This window comes from Hibiscus syriacus, unplaced genomic scaffold, assembly GCF_006381635.1.
Source record: "Hibiscus syriacus cultivar Baekdansim isolate YM2019G1 unplaced genomic scaffold, ASM638163v2 tig00002841_pilon, whole genome shotgun sequence".
Lineage (NCBI taxonomy): Eukaryota > Viridiplantae > Streptophyta > Magnoliopsida > Malvales > Malvaceae > Hibiscus > Hibiscus syriacus.
Window position 1 is genome coordinate 774,523 of NW_024061948.1, and position 10,662 is coordinate 785,184.

The following is a 10,662-nucleotide window of genomic DNA, read 5'->3' on the forward strand; positions in this document are numbered from 1 at the left end:
TGGTCTTCCTGAGCTTATTTAGGATAATGCATTTGTTGTTTTCTATGATTCTTTCATCCGATTTTCTATATAAATGCATGTATACATCAAGCTTCTTGATCGAGTAAGGGGTGTTAAAATTTAATTTCACGTTTGTCATTTTACGCAAAGAATGACATGGTTGAAGAAAATTCACACTGCCGATACTTCTCATCCTTATCATGATGGTCAAACCAAAACACTCAACATATGACCTGAGATGTTCTACATCTCCACTGAAGAAAAACAATTCGGTGTCCATTTCATGTTCATATATTTATCAGGTAATAATTGTTTCTCAAATATTTCATATTCATATTAATTTAAATAGTTTAAGCGTTTATATTATAAAAATTTAAAAATGAATAGTTTAAGCGTTTATATTATAAAAATTTAAATGTGTTTGTCAACCTATTGATATTCAATGGAATCCAGAGAGATCATGTCTTCATCAATAGGAGTATATTAACGTACTTGCTCATGATCATGGTTTAAATAAATCGATGATTTTTTTTTAAAAAAAAAGGAAAATCAGGGTTATTAAAATAAATTTAATTCTATTTTTTCTTTTTGATTTAATTTAATTATATATTGAATATTATATACAATTTATATATATTATTTGATTAGTTTCGACAACCCAATTAAAGTTCTTATGTGCTCCCATATAGTATAAATATAAATATAAAAATTACTAATTATTATTATATTATTTATTATTTATCATTAAAAATACTAATTACTTTCGTAATGACAATTGGAATGACATTAACTCCTATTTATTCATTATCTATGTCACGTCAAATGTTCTATGGATACAAGCCATTTAATGCTTTAAGTTCTTATTTTTTTGATTCTAGCCCACGAGTTATTTGTTTCAATCTCTATCTTTCTACCCGTAATAGGTATTGGTATTTATCCAGATCAAATTTAAACATGTTTGTCAACAATCTCTTGAACAAAAGATTAAAATATTTCATTTGACACCTCTCATTTCCCGTAAGTTAGGAGCAAAAAATTTCCTTCCTCTCCCCTAAGTAGTAATTGTTAAAAACAACAACATATATTTGACATGTTTGCTTTTCTATTTGACATGTTTTATTACAAGCTTCGAGTGTCCAACATAAATTATAAATAAATAATCACACTTGAATAGCAGCAGCCAATGCACATTGCAGGAAACACCAGTCACCGGGAAGGAGTTGAGGGGCCAGCCGCAGCTGCTTCCCCTGCAATAAAAGGCAATGAGACAAAACCAAAGTTTTATGGTCAACCCCTACGTTACACATACTCATGTTGTTCTCCTTAAATATCCGGGTTCGAATGGTTTGTATTTGCAGTGTGTGCGCATTATCGATAGGTTTAGAAAATTTTAAGCAATACTACATTGTAATCATCCCATAATATTTAAAAAAAATATAGAGACAATGTAAAAGGGAATAATAGGGATGGGGTCATTGTTCCCTCGAAATATTTGAAAATTTTTAAGTTGAGAAAATGGTAAAAGTATTCTTTACCCCCAAATATATATATAATAATTTATTATTAACTCTAATAAATTTAGACATTTTTGAATGAGCCTCAACAAAAAATGTCGAATTCTGTCACTGCACAACTGTATACTCAAAATACATAAAAACCTTTGAAAAATTAAACATGTCCCTATAGGAAAAACAATGTTCGACGCCTACATCAAAATCTGAGTAACATACATGTTTTTACCTGCAGGTATAAATACTTACCGTTCTTTTTGTCCGATTTTTCTTCATCGGTCGTTTTCCAAATAATATCTTTCAGCCCAGTCGAGAGATTATTATAGAACTGAAGATTTAAGAAAGCGGATTGTAAATTCAAGGTAATTTAAAGCCAAAAAAGAGAGAAAAAGGTCAAAAGAAGATAACAGAAATTGAGAGTGCTCATAATGATAAAATTTAACTCCCAACTTTTCCCATTTTTTAATAACATTTATGTTTTTATGATTCTTTTATGAAATATACATAGACTACCAGGTGGGTTGTTGCATCGACGACGTTAAACTTTTAGTAGCCCAGTCATCTTGTTCATCCAAAAAGAGTAACTTAACTAAATTTTGGAAGTTGAGAGCTAAAGTGATCCCCAAAAAGGGGCCAAAAAGACAAAGTGTAAACAATAGGGACTAAAGCTGTCATTTTGCCTAAAATCAGATGGAATACCAATAGACATGCTTTGCATGCCTTTACATGATAAAGTGACCATGGTTGGAAGTAACCGTAGTAACCGGTGTCACTTCATTTCTATTAAAATACCGGTGCTTGAAATTCGTATCCGACACATTTGAACATCAGTATGAGGGTAAGGTCCTCCAAATATATGGAAAAACTAAGAAAAAATAAGTCTCAAACATGAAACATGTACCCATATCCGACCATCATTCACAAAAGCGAGTAAACTACCCATAGACGAAGAATTAATATTCAATAGGAGAATATTCTAATGAGCAAAAAACATGGCAGCATATTAACATATGGTATAATACCTTGTGAAATTCCAGGGTATCCCCTCCAGATTTACGAAGTTAAACCATGCAAAGTGAAGGAGCCAGCTGGAAAACCTGGAATGGGAAAAGAGGCAATGTTGGGGGAACTACACATCTGATCATTACAATGATGTTTTAAACAACTTTAAATGACGGCACCGATACTATCCTCAAAAGATAAAGTCTGAAAGAGGCGTACCTCCGTTGTAACATCCAAATGACCCTTACGTCCAGTTTTTTCTCCACGAAGCTTCATCTGAGATGGGTAAAAAGGAACTCGTTAGAAATGAGAGAATAATTTAACTTTTGATGATTATATGCCATCTCAATTTAGTTACACATGGATCTTTCGTTTTCAGAAAGTAAGACCCAAAGAAATAAATATTTGAAGCTATGTCGTACCGAGTCTTCATTTTTCTTTGAAGTACCCATGCATGACATTTGTTTCTGACAAATGAATATAAAATAGGGCTTCCATGAGTCCTTCAAATATATGAGGTCAGAAAAATCTGGCCATATTTGTGTCAGATACACACATGAATCCAAGTAACAGATTTGAAGTGCCTAAAGCAAATCCCATGTGAAAGAATTTGGCACCAAACAATCTTTTTACCAAATGAGGGTGGTAAAAAGCAACAACCACGACTGAATCGAGTTCAATCAGTGTCCATCAGATATAGAACCATGGCTAATACTGAAAAAAGTAATAAATCAAGAAATGGGTAAATTTTCTTCACTTAAACAATAAACATAAGTTCATTAATCCAAATTTCTTTGGAATATTAAACGTACCGAAAAAAAAGAAAAGCAGAAGTCGGAAAGAGATTAAACCTTGTGGTTATTTTTCTTCACATCAAAACCCAAGGGCATTGCAGCTTTTTCTATTTTCGAGATTATCTCATTAGCAGGATGTTTTGATGTGAATCTCGTTTCCCGTTTAACAAGACCCTGTAATTGGAAGAAATTGCAATCACATTATCTTTCAATGTAAACATAGAGTAAGATGACTAATAATATCCCAAGGCATTAATAAAGTATGCAATTATGACAGCATATATCCGATCAGACTAGACAGATAGCATAGACCTTTTTTTTATCAGTAAGTCAACCGGGCTGCATCCTCGAGAACTAAATTTTTGGTATCAGATAAAAAGGAGCAATAAACAATGAATATAACAGGTTAATTATATATTGCATACTTTAAAAGGTTAAAATCATTTTCGTACAACTCTCTGGTTCAAAAAAGTTATTTGAGGAACCTTCATGATAAATCAAAAAGTTCTCAGAAGTCCATTTTCCATATTTTGTTTACTATTATTACATAGCCAGTCCGATATAAATGGTTAACATACCATTTGCTTCTCAAACAAACTACCGAGGTTGAGACCCCGAGATGTTGAAATAAGTTCAAAAGCATTCATAGTAGCAGGTAGTGCAGGCCCTTCTTCCCGCCGTTCAACAAGAAGGTTTAGAGAATCCTACTATGCAAAATCATGTGCACTGACTCATCCCATTCCATCAACACCAAAAAACCACTTCCCATATACAAAAATACATGCTTCTTACCCCTGATTCATTGAAAATGGCATCCACATCAACAAGAGCAGCGTCAGCTTGCTCAAACCTAGGTGGTATATATCCTTTCTTAAACCATTCATTCTGATAAAGCTCAGCAGTTGTTATCCTCTGGTTTAATCACAACCAATAGAGTGAAAATTGCACCCAAAAAACACAACTTAAAAATGCTCACTACCATTCAAGCACAAAATGAATTAAAAAATACCACTAGAAAAAATAATAATAAAGGGAGAACTAAAGAAAAAACAGGGAAAGGGGAAGAGAAAAGAATTTACTGTAAGTGGGTTAGGATCCAGGATTCTCCTGATTAATTTTTTGGCATTTGAAGAGAACCATGGAGGACAACTGAAGTCCTGCAGTCCCGTAAAAATTTTAAATATAGAAGACACAAGTTAACTAATCAGCAGCGTGACAGGATTGTTATACATAGATACAAACATGAAAAGCATCGTTCTCTTGTGCATATTTGTTTTCTTATTGACATTCCCCACAGCACTGTCCTACCTGCTATGGGTTATAACTACTTCAATGCAAGAATTGAAGGTTTCTTAAGACAACTGATCACCAATAACTAAGACTCATAATATTTTCAATAATAATGTTGATTGAAGAAATGCAAATTGGAGACTGGCTAACAATAGGATCCAAATCAATATTTACCAAGGGAAAATTGATTATGTCCAGAATATGAACCCATTTGATTCTTTAATTAACATGTGTCAATGGTTACATGATAATACATGACAGTTATTGTGCAAAAGTGTTCGGGTAAAATGGAAATAGAGCTTCAAGAAATGGAAACAGGAAGGAAAAAAAACCTTTTTGTACAGAGCAATTATATTGGAGTCCTCAAAAGGCAAGTAACCAGACATTAAGACAAAGAGTATCACACCACATGACCACAAATCTGCCTTAGCTCCATCATAGCCTTTATTTTCAATCACCTAAAAATTGATAACACAAAAGCAATAAAAAACTAATGAATCATAAAGAAAAAGAATCTTTTCCTAGGGGCTGTAATTGGGAAGCAGATAAGTTAGCTAAGGATGGGATAGGTTAATTGTTAGGTCTTTGTTGTAATGTTATGTAATACTCTCTTTATTTATAAAACTAAGGCACTCTTTTCCTCCTTCCGCTAGATACTTCTTTCAAGAGGTAACCAAGAAGGAGGTTTTTAATGAGGCCTATTATTTCTATCAAAAAAATTAAAGAAAAAGAATCTTTTCTCTCATTGCAACAAAAGCAGTGTACCTCTGGAGCAACATAATTTGGTGTTCAACATGTTGTGTGAAGTAACCCGTCCTCCTATATGAAAAGGGTAAGATAATCAATTTTGAAAAAAATTCAAGACCAACCAAGACTAAAACCACACATGCAAAGTGGGGACAAAGTCATGTTTCACTGCGGTGAAAAAGGGAAGGGATTGTATGAGATAACACAGAGAAAGCAGTCATAAAAGTATTCCTTAACAAACATAATCTTGGACAATTATTATCATTAAGAGAAAGTGAGAAATTTCATATAACAAACTCACTCGAACTTGCTGAGGTAAAGCACTCAAACCAAAATCTGAAACTTTAAGAACTCCATTACCATCCAGCAGCAAATTCTCTGGCTGCAAATTAAAAAAAAAAAGCTATGCTTATTAAAGAAATTTACATATTTAACTGTTATAGGAAAAAAGCTAATGAACACAGTATATTTACTGTACCTTGAGGTCTCGATGGTAAACACCCCTGCTATGGCAGTAATCAACAGCATTAATAAGCTGCTGAAAATACTTTCTAGCTTCATCTTCCTTTAACCTCCCTCTGCTAGCCTGGCAGAGGAGATAACAAGACAAAAATGCCAGATTAATATGCAGTAATAAAAAATTGATGCCCAGCTGAGATTTGAATCCTGAAACACTTTAACATTCCAAGAGTAAACACAAATTTGTTTCAATCTATATCTTACAATCTTGTCAAAAAGTTCACCACCAGTCACAATTTCCAGAACAATGTAAATTTTTGTCTTGCTAGCCATCACCTGCATCAAGAATACTGCTGTAAGTTACCAATAAATGTAGACATACGTTGCCTGTATTGATTATAAAGCCAAGTGGTTAAATGCCAGTCCGAATATAAAGAGAGCAAACAAGGAGCAAGGAAGAAATGCATGGAGATAAAAAATGTAACTAAATTGAGATAGATAGAGTAAAACCACGTGGCAAACCTCATACAAGCGGATGACATTTGGGTGGATGATGAGTTTCATTGTTGAAATTTCTCGCTTAATCTGAAAAGGCAAAAAGAAAGAACAATGTAGTAAACACAAAAGGGAAATCAGATTCAAAGTGGAAAAAACCTGTGAATGATAAAAAGTATACAAACACAAGGTAAAAGAGAAATGGTATTCAAAGAAATTTTTTAATTCAAAACAGAAATATTTTAAAAGGAACATTTTATCACAGATTTTTTTTATACGAATTGGAGGTTTATCCTTTTATTACCATGTGAAAGAATAATTTTCCATCTTTGGGTAGAATGAGTAAACAAATGGTAGACATCCAAACAAGCTAATTTCAGTTCAGAACATTTAAAAATGCAGTACTAAGTCAAGCTCATAAATAATGCGTGTTATAATTGCCACCAACATAGCGGCTATGATATCTAGACTCTTCATTTCCCCTAAAATATTGTGTAAGCACTTGCATGAACAAATATTCGGACATGAGTATGGAAGCTTGGTCCTCCAAATATATGACAAAACTTAGACAATGTTTACCATACCTATGTCGGGCCCATACTAGTATCCAACACTCACCTCGGGTCAGACTAAAAGCCTAGTATCCCTAAGTTGAGTAACATAGCATGGAGGGGAATTGAACCAGTAGAAAAAATTTCGTGTATTTAATTACCTTACATATTGTATCATACCTTCTACTGCAAGCTGATTTATATTCTGAAAAAAGTCTAGAAAAATTGATAGTTTTGAAACAATGAATCACGTTTTTTTTAATTCAAATATGTAAATCATTATGGAGCACCAAAGTTAATCAAATGAGAAATTATTAATATTATTTCTTTCAAAAATTAAGTTGACTGTTTTTAGAGGATGTGGGGTGATAAAAGCTCCATTGTTTAGTTTTTAATATTTTATCTGTTCCACAACCAATCAATCACTAAATCATCATTTTTTTTTATCAAAATTCATAATTCAGTTACAAGAAAAAACAAAGAAAAAATTATCAAAAAATCAATAAAAGGAACTAAGAGAGAAAAAAATGAAATTATAAGTCAAACAATGCTTAGCATCAAGATTAATCAAAAACTAAAAGAAAAAAAAATCAAAGGCCAGAAAAATCATTAAAGTAACCTATAATCAGTGATTAGTTCAATTATATGGAAATCGATCAACCCCCTGAACATTAGAAAAGAAAAACCAAATCAACTGTTAATTAATCTAAACTATCATTTACTTAAAAAGAGATTTATTACTGGAAAAAAAAGAAGTTACCTGATCAATCATCTTGTGTTTCAAAACTTTCTCTTTGTCAAGAATCTTAATCGCAACATTCTCTCCGGTCTCCAAATGCCTCGCAAATTTCACCTTCGCGAATGTTCCTTCTCCCAACGTTCTCCCTAACTCGTACTTCCCCACACATGTCCGGCTCGATGAGCCACTGCGAGTCGCCATCACTTCCTCCCCCCAAATCCTTTTGGGTTTTTTTTCTCTTAATTAATTTCCCCCTTGTTTTCCAGTATGTTTCTTCTAAAATTTGCAAGTAATCAAAGGCCTCTTCTTCTTGCACGGCTGCCATACCTGAGACTTGGCCACCCTCATTTTTTTTAGGAGATCAAAATCCTATCAAGATTAAAAAGGGGAAACAAATTTATAGGTTGGAGCGCGAAGAATTAGAAGCGGTGGGCATGGGGTTGGATGTGGTGCCCATAAAATAGAAGAAATCGAATCGAGAAGAAAATGAGAAGGGAAGAATTGAAGAAAGGTGGGAGATTAAAATGTGTAAATGGAAGCAGAGAGCAGATCTAGTCTATGGAGGTTCTGTATGAGTCTGGGATGATCAATTAATATATAATATTAGAGAGTAATTGACATATGATTCAAAAGATAGCATATGGAGTATAATACAAATATAAATCAGTGAAAACTAATTTAGATATAATCAATTTTGTTCGTTAATTCGATTATATCAATGAAACTTTAATATTAATTTTAAATTTAATTATATTACTCTATATTTAAATTAATAATAAGATGTTGACATGACTAACGGTTATTAATATAGTTTGTCACATTAAAACAACGTTGTTTTGGTGTGGTTATTCTGATGCCTAAAACGACGTTGTTTTAGTCACCAAATATTATGGGGATATCGATTTTGTCATTGAACATTTAAACAATTTCTTTTTAGCATCGTACTTTCCGGTCACTGACAGCCAAGCACCACTGTCATACGTCATATTTTATGGCAAAAACCAATATCGAAACATTCATATTTTACTCATTTTTCTTTCTCTTAGGTTCGATTTTTCATAAAACCCACTCAAAATCGATGAAAATTCATTTAAAAGTTCGATGTATTAATACACTAATCTCTTTTAATGATCGTCTGGTGATGCCAGTTTTGAGGAATAATATTTGTCTTCTCAAAATAATATTTTTTTTACTATTTAGATTTTTGAATAAACACACCAAATCTTGTAAATCTAATAAAGTCTCGGAACATCTAAAAAATGATAGATGTTATTGTTTAATTTGATTGATTTTGAGTGTGTTTCGTGAAAAACTAATCATATGAGAAGAATGAAGAGTGAAATGTAAATATTTTGGTACTGATTTTACCGCGAAAGATGATCAGTGACATACATTAATTGGTTGACGATTGTGGGCGAAAAATGCAGTGCCAAAAAAGTAAATTATTTAAAAGTTTAGTGGCAAAATCAATACGCCCCTAAAGTTCATTGTATAAAAAAAGCGACATTTTAGGCATAAGAACAACTACACCAACACGAAGTCGTTTTGTTGTGACATGTCACGTCATCAATCGTTAGCCATGTTATCGTATCGTTAATGACTTAACGACAGAGTGACATAATTGAACATAAAACTAAAGTGCAATGCTAAATTAAAAAAAATAAAAGTTCAGTAGTTTAAACGAGTCGTCGAATAAAATTTGATGGTATTTAAAGTAATCTGTCCTATAAATTATTGAAGTATAAAGGAAAATTATATATTAGCACTCAATTTTATTTTAGGACAAAACATTTATCTTTTAATTTGGAGTTGGTAGTTAATATAATTGATATCATTATATATTTGGTTTTTATTATTTATATTTTACTAGTTTTATTTAATTTTTATTATTTATATATTTTATTTGACCGAATAACAAAATTTAAATTAAAATAAGAATCAATTTGATAGATTATATAAATAATGAATATCAAATATATAATTATACTCATTTATTATCGCATCAATTTATCCATCAAATGTTAATGATGAAAAACATGTCTTAAATAAATAATTAATAAAATTAATAAAATAAAAATATCAATAATTAAATTAAAATTTCATCATAATTAAGTGATGGTGTACACCTCGCTTTACTTTAAATTCAAAATCTTATTTTACGTTTTAAGATATTAAATTAAGATTGAAGTTTATTTTATCATATGGATAATCTAATAGCTTATTGTTTGTTTAAAAATTAGATTATTGTTTTTTCATAAAATATGTGGTTATTAGCGGTGGTGGATCCAAAAATTTTTTTTAGGGTGGACACACATATATTAATAATAGAAAATTTTTATATGGAGTAAGCAAAAAAAAGAATTTTAGGATGAACACTATCAATAAAATGAACGACTAATATAAAAAGTTTTGGATTTCAAGATAGACACATATCTATCCTGAATAACACGTCGCCCGCCATTGATTACTAGTCCTATTCGTAAAAAGAAAAAACATTTTCATGCATATGTAGATTTAATTGATTTAAAACAATTAAATCAATTAAATGATTTAATATCATTAAATCAATTAAATCAAACCCAATATTTAATAATATCACATCACTAAGGATAGAATATTAGTTGATGCGAGGAAAGGCGCAAGAGATCGTGATGTTACATGGCGGCATGAGCCAAGACAAACAGTTCATATGGGAGAACTGTAACAAATCGAGACATCGAGAAGTATCCAAAGTGATCTTGTCCAAGATCGTTCGATTGGAACGACAAAGATGACTCTAGGTTCGATTGGGAAGAATGTCATGACTCACACATTTGTGTCCGAGATATTGGTGTAAATATCCATTAAATAGGTTATGGAGTGTCGGGCTTGGCAATACCACCAAACTTGACCAATCACTTGGAGAATACTGTGGAGTCCGTTCACATTTCCCTTATAGATAAGGAATTTGACATCATATCAGAGAATATTCTAGAAAGATCTTGCCATATTCAAAGTGGATCTTTATCCAAGGAAGTTTCCAACTAATTGACGTGATTATATAAGATTGAGTTTAGTTTTTTTAGATTAGGGAT

The 10,662-nt window shown here is 31.8% G+C and overlaps 1 pseudogene; it reads right to left on the reverse strand.

The window, feature by feature from the left end:
* Nucleotides 1-1,147: 1,147 nt before the first annotated feature.
* Nucleotides 1,148-8,123, reverse strand: LOC120158868 (annotated as a pseudogene).
* Nucleotides 8,124-10,662: the final 2,539 nt, after the last annotated feature.